Genomic DNA, 15,828 nt, shown 5'->3' on the forward strand with positions numbered 1-15,828 from the left:
CTTACAACCACAATTGAGCCCAAAATTTCTATTGCTAAGCGAGACAGTTGTTAAATGAGTTTTGTCCCATTTTATGACCTTTCTTGCCACATTTGTTAACTAAATCACTGCAGCTGTTAAACTAGTAACACAGTTGTTAAGTGAATCTGGCTTCCCAATTGATTTGGCTTGCTGGAAGGTCACAAAAGGGGATTCCATGACCCTAGGACATTGCAACCATCAGTTGCCAAGCATCTGAATGTTGATGCTGCAATGGTCCTAAGTATGAAAAACGGTCATAACTCACTTTTTTCAGTGACATTATAACTTTGAATGGTCACTAAATGAGTGGTTGTAACTCAAGGACTACCAGTAACTTGGAACAGTTACTGCCGTTACTATACTACATTCTAACCACTGCGCCTCCAGGATTCGTATCTTTCTGTAATATATCAAATTGGATACAATAAGAATGGTTTGATGCCTTAGGAAAATTCTAATTATACATAGTTATATTTATTTTCTTTCTATGCTTTCAGAACACTCTTGTTGAAATCCTAATTCTCATTTACTAATTCATTGAATTTTGCAAGCAAATCCTCTTGTGTCTGAGCATTTCTTCTGGTTCAGTCTCTCATGTCTAAATAAACTTGGATCTTTGGCTGAAAATAATCCAGCAAACTGAAAACAAACAATGTATATCCTTGCATTCCGTTCTGTGCCCCTTTGGCGTTTACTCATGCCGGCCACATGACCACGGAGACGTCTTCGGACAGCGCTGGCTCTTCGGCTTTGAAACAGAGATGAACACCGCCCCCTAGAGTTGGGAATGACTAGCACATATGTGCGAGGGTAACCTTTACCTTTATCTTCGTGAACTCTTAAAAGTTTTCTAAGATTCCATCAAGCTTTCCTTCCAATCAGAAAGCTGATGGTTTTTCTCCTGTATGAGTACTCTTGTCTTTAATAATAGTAGAATTGTGACTGAGCATCTGAATGGCTTTTGATCTGTGTGTAAACTGACATGATTTATTAGATTAGACCTACTTGTGAAAGCTTTCCCACAATTGGGACATTCAAAGGGCTCCTCTTTTGTGTCAGTTTCCTATTATTCCATCAGGTGGGAATTCCAACTGAAATTTTCCCACAATCCAGTAACTCATCCTGTATGAATCCTCTGGTGTCTCACCAGGTCAGAAATGAACGCTTTCTCACAATTCGGACATTAATAGGGTTTCTCTCCTGTGTGAATCCTCTGGTGTTTAAGAAGATTAGACTTATTACTGAAACTTTTCCCACAATCTGTACACTCATATGGTTTCTCCCCAGTGTGAGTTCTCTGGTGTATAACCAAGTAGGAATTACGACTAAAGGTTTTCCCACAGTATAGACACTCATATGGTTTGTCTCCTGTGTGAGTCCTCTGGTGTTTCACCAGGTCAGAATTCCAACTGAAAGCTTTCCCACAATCAGCACACTCATATGGCTTCTCTCCTGTGTGAGTACTTTGGTGTTGCACAAGGTTACAATGTTGATTGAAACTTTTCCCACAAACTGGACACTTATATGGTTTCTCTCCGGTGTGTGTCCTCTTGTGTATCACCAAGTAAGAGTTTAGACTGAAACTTTTCCCACAGTATAGACACACATATGGTTTCTCTCCTGTGTGAGTCCTCTGGTGTATCACCAGTTTGGAATTAATTTTGAAACTTTTCCCACAATCCAGACACTCATACGGTTTCTCGCCTGTGTGAGTCCTCTGATGTATCACCAGGCTACAGTTCTGACTGAAACTTTTCCCACAGTATAGACACTCATATGGTTTCTCTCCTGTGTGTGTCCTCTGGTGTTTCAGAAGATTAGAATTATTACTGAAACTTTTCTCACAATCTGGACACTCATATGGTTTCTCCCCAGTGTGAGTTCTCTGGTGTATAATCAAGTAGGAATTATGACTAAAGCTTTTCCCACAATCTGTACATACATATGGTTTCTCTCCTGTGTGAGTCCTCTGGTGTTTCACCAGGTCAGAATTCCAACCGAAAGCTTTCCCACAATCTGCACACTCATACGGTTTCTCTCCTGTGTGAGTACTTTGGTGTTGCAAAAGGCTACAATTATGATTGAAACTTTTCCCACAAACTGGACATTCATATGGTTTCTCTTCTGTGTGAGTTCTCTGGTGTCTCACTAGGTCAGAATTCCAACTGAAACTTTTCCCACAAACTGGACATTCATATGGTTTCTCACCAGTGTGAGTCCTCTGGTGTTTCACAAGGTTAGAGTTATTATTGAAACTTTTCCCACAATCCGAACACTCATATGGTTTCTCGCCCGTATGAGTTCTTTGGTGTATCACCAGGTAAGAGTTCTGACTGAAACTTTTCCCACAGTATACACACTCATATGGTTTCTCTCCTGTGTGAGTCCTATGGTGTATCACCAGGTTGGAATTCTTACTGAAATATTTCCCACAATCTGAACACTCATATGGTTTCTCTCCGCTGTGTGTCCTCTGGTGTATCACGAGGTTGGCATGTTTACTAAACTTTTTGGGACACTGTGAGCACTGGTAGGGCTTTTCTCCATTATGGGTTCTTTTATGCTGAATAAGTTGGGAAGTGTAGCAAAAGACTTTGCCACATTTGGGATATCCGTATGGTTTTTCACTAGTGTGGATCCTCTGATGCATAATCAGCTCTGATTTGCAATCTGTGCTTTTCTCACAATATACATATGTGTGGAGCTTTTCTGCCACTGATTTGTGATCTCTTCTTGGATGGTTCAAGCTGTTTGTTTCCTCACAGGATGAGGCCTGCATTATTGTCTGGAATGAGTGCTTCCTCCCCACAGACTTCTAGATATTTCCTCTTTTTCTGAATCAGGAAATGTTCCACCTTTATTTTTCATTTAATGTTTCCTTGAGTTCCACATACAATAATTGTTTATTGGCACAAAACTCTTTTCCTATTTTTCTCTCTCTTGTCTTTTAATGGCTGGGGAAGGAGAAGAGTTTTCTGGTATTCTGGAGGAAAGGGAAAAGACTTTTACCAGATGTTCTAGATTTGCTTTCCTTTTTAAAGCTGCTTCTGATTCTCTGTCGTCCAGAAGGCTCTTCTTGGCATTCCCTTTGCCTATAAGATTCACATAAAAGAGATACTTTAATTACTCTTTATAGTACGGTTGCAGGATGTGAAAACAAGAAAAAAGCATACATAACAATGAAAGAGCAAACATGGCCAAACTGCCAGATTAACCACTGCCATTCACTATAACACATAAAAGACTAAGTTCAAATATTCACAACAATTCTATTGTTAACTCATGCAAATCACAGATTGTCAGGACTGCAAAGTACCTGGAAATACTGAGGATAGGAACACGGATACACATATGCTCAAAAAAAATACAGAAACACACCCCTCTATCTGTGTGTACCATATGTATGTATGTAGACAATCCATGTGTATTTTCTGTCTACAAAATGAAATTGGTACAGTATGTGAGCATTAACAGAAGGAACACCCATACACTAATGCTGAAAGTTTAGGGAACAAACAGGGGGAACTTGAAGTATTAGTACATGAAGGCAGATATGATATAGTTGCCATTATTGAAACTTGGTGGGATGAAACTCATGTCTGGAATGTCCTGATAGAGGGATACAAAGTATTCAAGAGAAACAAATCTAACAAAAGAGGAGGTGGAGTTGCATTATATATAAAAGTTCACTATATCGCTACAGAAATACACAATACCAAGGATGAAAACCTCCTGGAATCCATATGGGCCAATATAAAAGGAAAGAAAAATGACATTGTTATAGAAATATACTACAAGCCAAGCAACCAAGTGGAAGAAATAGACGGACTCTTTGCTAGTCAATTAACAATTGTATGTAGGAAACATACCACAGTAGTAACAGGAGACTTTAACTACCCTGATACCAACTGGGAGACAAACTCAGCAGCAAGTGGGAGAGCGAGCAGATTCCTAACCAACTTAGCTGACAACTTTGTCATCCAAAGAGTAGAGGAGGGAACTAGAGGAAAAACTATACTGGACCTAATTCTTATTAATAGAGAAGAAGTGATAGGAGGGGTTGAAGGTGCTGGAACCTTGGGTGAAAGTAACCACGTCATACTGGAATTCAATACAATGCAAACACAAGCAATAGAATATAATCCAATCAATGTCTTAAACTTTAGAAGAGCTGATTTTAACAAACTCAGAGAGTCAAAATTTCATGGATAAAAATCCTGAAGGGGAAAACAACTCAAGAAAAAAGGGATACACTGAAAAATATGATCAGCCAAGTCCAACACAATACCACTAAAAAAGAAAAACAAGAAATCCAAGAAGGAACCAGCATGATTCCATAAAGATCTCTCTGATAAACTGACAGACAAAAAAGGTAAGTACAAGGAATGGAAAGCGGGATACATAACTAAGGCTGAATATCAGCAGATAGCCAGAATCTGCAAAGATGAACTCACGAAAAAAAAGGCTCACAATGAACAAAGATTTGCAACAAAAGTCAATAGTCAATTGACAATAAAAATATGTTTCTTTCAATGTATAAATAACAAAAAAAAAGTCAAGGAAACATTTTGTTCACTAAAGAGTGAAGATAGCAAGAAAGTAACAGGCAGTAGAGAGAAAGCAGAGCTGCATTCTTTGCTTAAGTCTTCACAGAAAATGAAACTATTGCCCAACTTACCAAAAAGAGCCTTGATAGTACAGTGGTTTAGTGCACCCTGTCATTAACACAGCTGCCTGCAATTTCTGCTGGTTCGAATCTCTCCAAGGCTCAAGGTTGACTCAGCCTTCCATCCTTTCTAAGGTAGGTGAAATGAGGACCCAGATTGTGGGGGGCAATAAGCTGACTTTGTATAAAATATACAAAAGAATGAAGGCTATTGCTTAACACATTGTAAGCCGCCCTTAGTCTCCGGAGAAGGGCGGCATATAAATCAAATTATATATATTATATATATAATATATATATCTGCAAAAGACAGACTCGAAATAAAAATTAACATAAGAAAATGGTAAGAGAACCCCGTCTGACATTGATCAATATAAATCACCTGATGGATTACATCCCAGTGTTCTGAAAAAGATGGCAGATGTTATCTCAGAACCATTGTATCATTCACAAAATAATCAAAAAACAGGTCTGTGAACATCTAGAAATAAATAAAGTTATTACTAGTAGCCAGCATGGGTTTGTTAAAAACATATCATGCTAAACCAATCTTATTTCATTCTTTGACTAAATTAGGAGACCAGCGACAATGTAGACTACAACCTACTTCTTGCTAAGCTAGAAAAATGTGGGGGACACAGCATCACCACCAGATGAATTTGTAACTGGCTGACAAACTACTCAACCAGTAGTCCTTAATGGTACTACATCCACATGGAGGGAAGTAAACAGTGGGGTACGACCAGGTTCTGTCTTAGGACCAGTACTCTTCAATATGTTCCCAAATAACTTAGATGAGGGAATTGAAGGAAAATTCATAAAATTTGCAGGTGACACTAAACTGGCAGGAACAGCCAGCACCCCAGAAGACAAGCTCAGGATCCAAAAAGATCTTGAGAGAATTGAACAATGGGCCCTATCCAGAGGTGGGCTGCACATATGTTAACAACCAGAACGCTGGAAATGTGAACACACTTGCCTCCTGGAGGTTTATAAAGGAGAGGCTGGACAGTCACTTGCCTGAAATGGTATTATAGGCTCTCCTGCTTGAGAGTCCGGGGCTGGACTAGAAGACCTCCAAGGTCCCTTCCAGCTCTATTCTGATCCTGCGACGGCGAAGCCTCTGCAAGATTTGAAGTACCGGTGTTGCCCGTGAACTTCCTCCCTTGCAAGCAGAACAAGAGGATCATAAAAAACACCCGGAATCGACCCTAAAGCGACGGTGTAGTTGAAATCTCCCCAGCAACAGAAACTTGCAGGCAACTTAGAAGGTGAAGCTCTGGGCGGGGGAATAAAATTGGGCGGGTGGGGGGGGGGATATGCAGGAGGAGACGTATTTCCGCGTAGTTGTTGATCTGCTGCTACAACGTGGAGCGAACCGAAGAGCCCGACTTGCTCCCGGCCTCTCCGCCCACCTGCCCTCCACTCACCTTCCAGCCGCCGCTTCGACCCAGGAGAAAGCCCAGCCGCCACCGCTCCCCTCCGTTAGGAGGCCGGAAGACGAGGTTCCTCGGCGCTTTCGTCTCACTAGCCATCCGCGACTCTATGGTCTCAATTCCTTTCTGTTCAGCTACAGGCGCTTTCTACTCTTATTTGCCACTATCCAGGCGGGCTTATGGCCTAACCATAGAGCGCCATCTAGCCAGCAATAGCTAGATCGTCCGAGCTCTAGCTTCATCAGATTAGCTGGGTGCTTGCTGGCTCTTAATAGAAGATGCTATCATCCTCTCTGTCTATTACGCTCCCTGCTCACTAGAGCCGCCTTCCCAATTTCCAGACTTACTAAGATTTCAGCCTTGAGAATTCCCAGGCTGCTTGGCCAAAACACCTGGAGGTCACTAGTTTGCAGGCTGGAAGCTGATCTAAAGATTCCTGCATTTTAGCAGGATTTGCCTGTCACTGGAGATAAAAAACTCTACATCCTAACATTTTTATGATTCACTTGAGATCCCGTTGTGGCTGTTCCTGGATCTGCAGACCCTGGTTACAGTCAATCATGCCCTAGTTACCTGCATACAGGTAGTCCTTGATTTATGACCTTGACTGAGCCCAACATTTATGTTGCTATGTGAGAAATTAGTTTAAGTAAGTATTCCACAATTTTAAGACTTCCCGTATTTCTTAAACAAATGACTGCAGTTGATAAGTTAGTAACACTAATTAAGCTAAGTGAATCTGTCGTCCCCATTGACTTTGCTTGTCAGAAGATCACAAAAGATGAGCACATCACCCTGGGACAGTGCAACCATCATAAATAGATACATTGCATTGCATTGCATTGCAGCATTGCCTAGAATTCTAGATATAATTTTGGAACCACGGAATGTAATCTTTGAAAGTTTATGTAAGACAGGAGAAATACCAGAGTATTGGAAAAGAACTGATGTGATTCCAAACTACAAAAATAGGGGAAATGATCTAGGAAATTATAGGCCAATCATTTTGACATCAATATCTGGAAAAATCCTGGATAAAATATAATCAAGCAGAGAATGTGTGAACACCTATAAACAAGCAAGGTGATTAGTAGAAGCCAGGATGGGTTTGTTAGAAACAGGTTTTTCCAAACAAACCTCATTGCCTTTTTTTGATTGAAGCAATTAAATTACCAGATCAGCAAAATGCTGTGCAGATGGAATACTTGGATTTCAGCAAGCCATTGGATAAATCTTTATGGAAAACGAAAGGTGTAAAAATGAAGGCAGAGAGACTTGGAGCAATTCAGTGCTTGTAGTCAGACATGGAATTTGAAAAAAAATAATCAAAAATTGGCAAGAATAGAATACAATTCTTTATTGGCCAAGTATGCTTTGCACACAAGAAAATGGTCTCCGGTGCATACGCTTTCAGTGTACATACAAAGTGATAGTCATACATCATAAGGCAATCATAAATCATAAGATACAATTGATCAATAATATACTGATAGGAAAAGGTAGTAGGAAACATGAGAAGGATAAGAAGACAAGAATAATAGACATAAAACCTTTGGGCAGAAGACAGTCAGAGGTGGGTTTCAGCAGGTTTGGACCAGTTCTGGAGAACTGGTAGCAGAAAGTTTGAGTAGTTTGGAGAACCAGTAGTAAAAATTCTGACTGGCCCCGCCTCCATCTATTCTCTGCCTCCTGAGTCCCAGCTGATTAGGAGGAAATGGGGATTTTGCAGTAACATTCCCCTGGATTGGGGAGGGAATGGAGATTTTACAATATACTTCCCCTGGAGTGGGGTAGGAATGGAGATTTTACAGTATACTTCCCATGCCATGCCCACTAAGCCACACACCCTGAACCAGTAGTAAAAATTTTTGAAACCCACCACTGAAGACAGTAGTGTAGGAGTTGGATGTTTAGTAGAGTGGTGGCATGAGGGAAGAAAGTATCTTTGTGTCTAGTTGTTTTGGTGTCCTGAGGGGAAGATGTTGAAAGAAGCAAGATTGGCTAGATAGATTTCTAAACAGAAACTCTCTAAGCAACATTTCATGCCAACAGTTCAAGCCTGTTTGGAGACCAGCTCTTCAGATATTTAATTTAAAAGCTGGAACAGTAAAGTGCATAGTGGACCAGAACACCCAGTGAGAGTTGATTGGTTGAACAGTGTGGGATCCTGCATGAGGCTGTCTACATTATGATTGGTTGCTGGGTGTAAAGGGGGCCTTTCCCTTTTTTCCCGCCTTTTTCTTCTGTGTGCTCTGTATGCTGTTCTGAGATTTACCTAATGATTTACCTCAGGATGTAGCGATGTGTCTACCTTGTTTGTTTTAAATATAAATATTAAATAATTTATATAAAACTACCGTCAGTGTCTCTGTCTTAATATGGATACCAGCTGCATAATTCCCAAATACCAACCAACCTGGCTATTGGGCAGAGTCCAGTCTGTTCCCCAAAATGCAGGGCGTGCAGTTATTAGAGATCCCAAATCTGTCAATTAACCCGGAATTCCTTTATCTTTTTCTCTATCATTTAATGACCTTGCAATGTATTCCTTGCGGGGTGGAGTCAGGGCAACTGAATGGAGCTGAGTGTTTACTGGCCAGATGCCCTTCCTGTCACCAATGCAGAGTTTGTAGCAGATATAGTCCCATTGTGTACAGAGAGAAATATCTGCCTCTACCTAGGCTAGAACTCACAGCCTCCTGATTGTGAGGTGAGAGTTCCATCGCACCATTTGAAATATTTCAACTGCAGGTGAGAAAACCCTGGAGAACAAGAATTAAACTGTAGTGGAACAGACAACCAACATTATTTAGACTTTTCTTTGAGGAAGACATTTCTAGAAATATTTAAAACACAGTCATTAAAAAGTATCCACATCTGTATATTATTTATATTTTACATGAAATGAAGGCATTTCATATTTTCAAAGAACCAAAGAACCACAAAATACTTATTGTGCATTTGTCCGTCTGCATTCTAAGTATATTCACATTTATTTACTTATTAAGTTTAAGTTTAAGTTTAATGTGATTTATATGCTGCCCTATCTCCAATGGACTCAGGGCGGCTCACAACAGTAAAATACACAATAACATTAATACACTATTAAATTAAAAAGTCCGAATTAAACAATTTAAAATCAATTTAAAAACTATTAGGAACCCCCCCCCCCATCAGTCCAGGCTACGAAATAACCAGGTCTTCAAATCACGGCGAAACGAGTGAAGGTCAGGGGCCATCCAAAGGAAGTTGGTTCCAAAAGGTGGGTGCGCCCACAGAGAAAGCTCTCCCCCTGGGGGTCGCCAGCTGACATTGTCTGGCAGACGGCACCCTAAGGAAGCCCTGTCTGTGGGAACGCACTGGTCGATTGGAGATTGTTGCTGGCTGCAGCAAATAAATTTGTATGCCATCCATCTCAGAGTCCCAAGTAACTAAGTTCATCAATTAACTACAGCAAATAGTCCACGCAGAGGGGCAATTAGGGCCTATCATCACAAAATGAATGACTCTCATGAAATAATGTATCTTTAGAAATATTACTGCAGAATATTAGTATCCAGGCGGGGCAAGGCAACTGTTTTTATTACAGGTAGTCTTCAACTTACAACCACAATTGAGCCCAAAATTTCTGTTGCTAAACGAGACAGTTGTTAAATGAGTTTTGTCCCATTTTATCACCATTCTTGCCACATTTGTTAACTGAATCACTGCAGCTGTTAAATTAGTAACACAGTTGTTAAGTGAATCTGGCTTCCCCATTGATTTGGCTTGTCAGAAGGTCACAAAAGGGGATCCCATAACGCCAGGACATTGCAACCATCAGTTGCCAAGCATCTGAATGTTGATGCTGCAATGGTCCTAAGTATGAAAAAGGGTCATAACTCACTTTTTTCAGTGACGTTGTAACTTTGAATGGTCATTAAATGAATGGTTGTAACTCAAGGACTACCAGTATCTTGGAATGGTTACTGTCTCTGCAATAGTACATTCTAACCATTACACCTCCAGGATTCGTATCTTTCTGTAATATATCAAATTGGATACAATAAGAATGGTTTGATGCCTTAGGAAAATTCTAATTATACATAGTTATATTTAGTTTCTTTCTATGCTTTCAGAAAACTCTTGTTGAAATCCTAATTCTCATTTACTAATTCATTGATTTTTGCAAGCAAATATCGTGTCTGAGCATTTCTTCTCGTTCAGTCTCTCATGTCTAAATAAACTTGGATCTTTGGCTGAAAATAATCCAGCAAGATGAAAACAAGCAATGTATATCCTTGCATTCCGTTCTGTGTGCATTTGCCGTTTACTCATGCCGGCCACATGACCACGGAGACGTCTTCGGACAGCGCTGGCTCTTCGGCTTTGAAACAGAGATGAACACCGCCCCCTAGAGTTGGGAATGACTAGCACATATGTGCGAGGGAAACCTTTACCTTTATCTTCGTGAACTCTTAAAAGTTTTCTAAGATCCCATCAAGCTTTCCTTCCAATCAGAAAGCTGATGGTTTTTCTCCTGTATGAGTACTCTTGTCTTTAATAATAGTAGAATTGTGACTGAGCATCTGAATGGCTTTTGATCTGTGTGTAAACTGACATGATTTATTAGATTAAACCTACTTGTGAAAGCTTTCCCACAATTGGGACATTCAAAGGGCTCCTCTTTTGTGTCAGTTCCCTATTATTCCACCAGGTGGGAATTCCAACTGAAACTTTCCTGACACTTTGGGCGCTCATATGGTTTCTCTCCTGTGTGAGTCCTCTGGTGTTTAAGAAGATTAGACTTATTACTGAAACTTTTCCCACAATCTGTACACTCATACGGTTTTTCCCCAGTGTGAGTTCTCTGGTGTATAACCAAGTAGGAATTACGACTAAAGGTTTTCCCACAATCTGGACACTCATATGGCTTCTCTCCTGTGTGAGTCCTCTTGTGTCTCGCCAGGTCAGAATTCCAACTGAACGCTTTCCCACAATCCGCACACTCATATGGCTTCTCTCCTGTGTGAGTACTTTGGTGTTGCACAAGGTTACAATGTTGATTGAAACTTTTCCCACAAACTGGACACTCATATGGTTTCTCTCCAGTGTGTGTCCTCTTGTGTATCACCAAGTAAGAGTTTAGACTGAAACTTTTCCCACAGTATAGACACACATATGGTTTCTCTCCTGTGTGAGTCCTCTGGTGTATCACCAGTTTGGAATTAATTTTGAAACTTTTTCCACAATCCGGACACTCATATGGTTTCTCACCCGTGTGAGTCCTCTGGTGTATCACCAGGTCAGAATTCTGACTGAAACTTTTTCCACAATCAGGACAATCAAAGGGTTTCTCCCCAGTGTGAGTCCTCTGGTGTCTCACCAGGTTATAATTATTTTTGAAACTTTTCTCACAATCCGGACACTCATATGGTTTCTCGCCCGTGTGAGTTCTCTGGTGTATCACCAGATAAGAGTTCTGATTGAAACTTTTCCCACAATCCGGACACTCATATGGTTTCTCTCCTGTGTGAGTTCTCTGGTGTATCACCAGGTTGGAATTGTTACTGAAACATTTCCCACAATCTGGACACTCATATGCTTTCTCTCCTGTGTGTGTCCTCTGGTGTATCACCAGGTAAGAGATCTGACTGAAACTTTTCCCACAATCGGGACACTCAAATGGTTTCTCTCCAGTGTGTGTCCTCTGATGTCTCACCAGGTTGGCATGCTTACTAAACTTTTTGTTGCACTGTGGGCACTGGTAGGGCTTTTCTCCAGTATGGGTTATTTTATGCTCAATAAGTTGAGAAGTGTAGCGAAAGACTTTGCCACATTCAGAGCATCCGTATGGTTTTTCACCTGTGAGGATCCTTTGATGCATAATCAGCTCTACTTTGCAATCTGTGTTTTTCCCACTATATGCATATCTATGGAGCTTTTCCACCACTGATAGCCTTAGATTCTTGAGGTGGTCAAAAATATTTGTGATCTCTTCTGGAATGGTTCAAGCTGTTTGTTTCCTCACAGGGTGACCCTGCATTATTGTCTGGAATGAGCTCTTCCTCCCCACAGACTTATAGATATTTCCTCTTTTTCTGAATCTGAAAGTGTTCCACCTTTATTTTTCATAAAATGTTTTCTTGAGTTCCACATATAATAATTGTTTATTGGCGCAAAACTCTTTTCCTATTTTTTTCTCTCTTGTCTCTTACTGGCTGGGGAAAGAGAAGAGTTTTGTGGTATTCTGGAGGAAAGGGAAAAGACGTTGTTTACCAGATATTCCGGATTCGCTTTCCTTTTTAAAGCTACTTCTGATTCTCTGCCGTCCAAAAGGCTCCTCTTGGCATTCCCTTTGCCTATAAGATTCACATAAAAGAGATACTTTAATTACTCTTTATAATATAGTTGCAAGGTGTGAAAACAAGAAAAAAAACATACATAACACTGAAAAAGCAAACATGCCAAACTGTAAATTAACCACTGCCATTCATTATGGCACATAAAAGACTACGTTCAAATCTTCACATAATCATGAAATTCTAATGTTGACTCGCGCAAACCACAAATTGTCAGCAATGCGAATTATTATAATCATATAGATACCTGGAAATACAAAGGATAGGAACAGAGATACACATATATTCGCAAAATAGACAGAAACACACCGCTCCATCTGTGTGTACCATATGTATGTATGTAGAAAATCCATGTGTATTTTCTGTCTACAAAATGAAATAGGTATAGTATGTGAGCATTAACGGAAGAAACGCCCATACACTAACGCTAAAAGCTTAGGGAATAAACAGGGTGAATTTGAAATATTAGTACACACCGTATATCACAGAAGTGAGTACACCCCCTCACATTTTGTAAATATTTAAGTATATCTTTTCATGTGACAACACTGAAGAAATGACACTTGGTTACAATGTAAAATAGTGACTATACAGCTTGTATAACAGTGGAAATGTGCTAACGCAACACAAAGCAATGCGTAAACCACTGGCAACAAAAGTGGGTACACCTCTAAGTAATAATGTCCAAATGGGGCCCAAATAGCCATTTTCCCTCCCTGGTGTCATGTGACCCATTAGTGTTACAATGTCTCAGGTGTGAAGGGAGAACAGGTGTGTTAAATTTGGTGTTATCCCTCTCTCACTCTCTCATTCTGGTCACTGGAAGGTCAACATGGTACCTCATGGCAATGAACTCTTTGAGGATCTAAAAAAACAAATTGTTGCTCTACATAAAGATGGCCTAGGCTATAAGAAGATTGCCAAGACCCTGAAACTTAGCTACAGCACGGTGGCCAAGACCATACAGTGGTTTAACAGGACAGGTTCCACTTAGAATTGGCCTCACCATCGTCAACCAAAGAATCTGAGTGCCCGTGCTCAGTGTCATATCCAGAGGTTGGATTTGGGAAGTAGATGTATGAATGCTGCCAGCATTGCTGCAGAGGTTGAAGGGGTGGGGGGGGTCAGCCTATCAGTGCTCAGACCATACGCCACATGCTGCATCAAATTGGTGTGCAGGCCTGTTGTCCTGGAGGGAAGTCTCTTCTAAAGATGATGCACAAAAAACCTATTGCCCAACCTACCATAAATATAACTGTAAAAAGACAGGCTAGAAATAAAAATTGAAATGAGAAAAAGGTAAGAGAACCCGTTTGACATTGCTGAATATAAATTACCTGATGGATTATATCCCAGAGTTCTGAAAAAGCTAGCAGATGTTATCTCAGAACCATTGTATCATATCTTTAAAAAATCTTGCAGCACTGGGGAACTACCCGACGATTGGAAAGGAGCTGATGTGAGGCCCATCTTCAAAAAAGGGGGAAAAACAGACCCAGGAAAAAAAAGGTACAAGTATAGATTAGGTGAAACCTGGCTCCAAAACAGTAACTGTGAGAGGGACCTTGGAGTCTTAGTGGACAATCATTTAAATGTGAGGCAGCAGTGTGTGAGGCAGCAGCCAAAAAAGCTAATACAATCCTTGGCTGTATAAACAGAGGCATAGAATCAAAATCACGTGAAGTATTAGTACCAAATTATAAAACTTCAGTAAGACTACACCTGGAATACTGCATCCAGTTTTGATCATCACATTACATAAAAGATGTTGACACTTTGGGAAAAAGTGCAGAGAGGAGCAACTTTCTTTTGGAGGCTAAAACATGAAAAACAGTTGGAGGATTTGGCTATGGCTAGTCTAGAGGGAAAAAAGGACTAGGAGTAACATGACAGCAGTATTCCTGTATTTCAGAGGCTGCCACAAAGAAGGGGGAAACTTACTCTCCAAAGCACCAGAAGGCAGGACAAGAAACACTGGATGGAAACTAACCAATGAGAGAAACAACCTGGAATTAAGGAGAAGCTTCCTAACAGTGAGGACAATTAGCCAGTGGAACAGCTTTGCCTTCAGAAGTTGTGCGTGTTTCATCACTAGCGGTTTTTTAAGGAGAGGCTGGACAATCACTTGCCTGAAATGGTATTATAGGATCTCCTGCTTGAGAGTCCGGGGCTGGACTAGAAGACCTCCAAGGTCCCTTCCAGCTCTATTCTGATCCTGCGACGGCGAAGCCTCTGCAAGATTTGAAGTACCGGTGTTGCCCGTGAACTTCCTCCCTTGCAAGCAGAACAAGAGGATCATAAAAAACACCCGGAATCGACCCTAAAGCGACGGTGTAGTTGAAATCTCCCCAGCAACAGAAACTTGCAGGCAACTTAGAAGGTGAAGCTCTGGGCGGGGGAATAAAATTGGGCGGGTGGGGGGGGGATATGCAGGAGGAGACGTATTTCCGCGTAGTTGTTGATCTGCTGCTACAACGTGGAGCGAACCGAAGAGCCCGACTTGCTCCCGGCCTCTCCGCCCACCTGCCCTCCACTCACCTTCCAGCCGCCGCTTCGACCCAGGAGAAAGTCCAGCCGCCACCGCTCCCCTCCGTTAGGAGGCCGGAAGACGAGGTTCCTCGGCGCTTTCGTCTCACTAGCCATCCGCGACTCTATGGTCTCAATTCCTTTCTGTTCAGCTACAGGCGCTTTCTACTCTTATTTGCCACTATCCAGGCGCGCTTATGGCCTAACCATAGAGCGCCATCTAGCCAGCAATAGCTAGATCGTCCGAGCTCTAGCTTCATCAGATTAGCTGGGTGCTTGCTGGCTCTTAATAGAAGATGCTATCATCCTCTCTGTCTATTACGCTCCGTGCTCACTAGAGCCGCCTTCCCAATTTCCAGACTTACTAAGATTTCAGCCTTGAGAATTCCCAGGCTGCTTGGGCAAAACACTTGGAGGTCACTAGTTTGCAGGCTGGAAGCTGATCTAAAGATTCCTACATTTTAACATTTTTATTACTGATTCACTTGAGAGCCAGTTTTGGTTGTTCCTGGATCTGCAGAACCTGGTTACGGTCAATTATGCCCTGGTCACCTGCATACAAGTAGTCGTTGATTTATGACCGTGACTGAGCCCAAAATTTCTGTTGCTAAGTGAGACAGTTGTTAAGTGAATTTTGTCCCATTTTACAACCTTTCTTGCCACATTTGTTAACTGAATCACTGCAGCTGTTAAATTAGTAACACAGTTGTTAAGTGAATCTGGCTTCCCCATTGATTTGGCTTGTCGGAAGGTCACAAAAGGGGATCCCATGACCCCAGGACATTGCAACCATCAGTTGCCAAGCATCTGAATGTTGATGCTGCAATGGTCCTAAGTA

At 41.2% G+C, this 15,828-nt stretch overlaps 1 protein-coding gene and 1 pseudogene across 1 annotated transcript in view; both read right to left on the bottom strand.

The window, feature by feature from the left end:
- The window catches only part of LOC139312035 (zinc finger protein 268-like), a 26,888-nt gene extending 20,716 nt beyond the window's left edge, over positions 1-6,172 (bottom strand). The window contains exon 1 of the mRNA XM_070936558.1: positions 6,118-6,172. The gene's annotated coding sequence lies outside the window, so the exon portion shown is untranslated. The remainder of the gene's footprint in view (positions 1-6,117) is intronic.
- On the bottom strand, positions 1,139-15,262 carry LOC139310065 (zinc finger protein 850-like; annotated as a pseudogene).
- Positions 15,263-15,828: the final 566 nt, after the last annotated feature.

The sequence above is a fragment of the Pituophis catenifer genome, unplaced genomic scaffold, assembly GCF_029215685.1.
Source record: "Pituophis catenifer annectens isolate HBS135680 unplaced genomic scaffold, rPitCat1.0.hap2 SCAF_2, whole genome shotgun sequence".
Lineage (NCBI taxonomy): Eukaryota > Metazoa > Chordata > Lepidosauria > Squamata > Colubridae > Pituophis > Pituophis catenifer.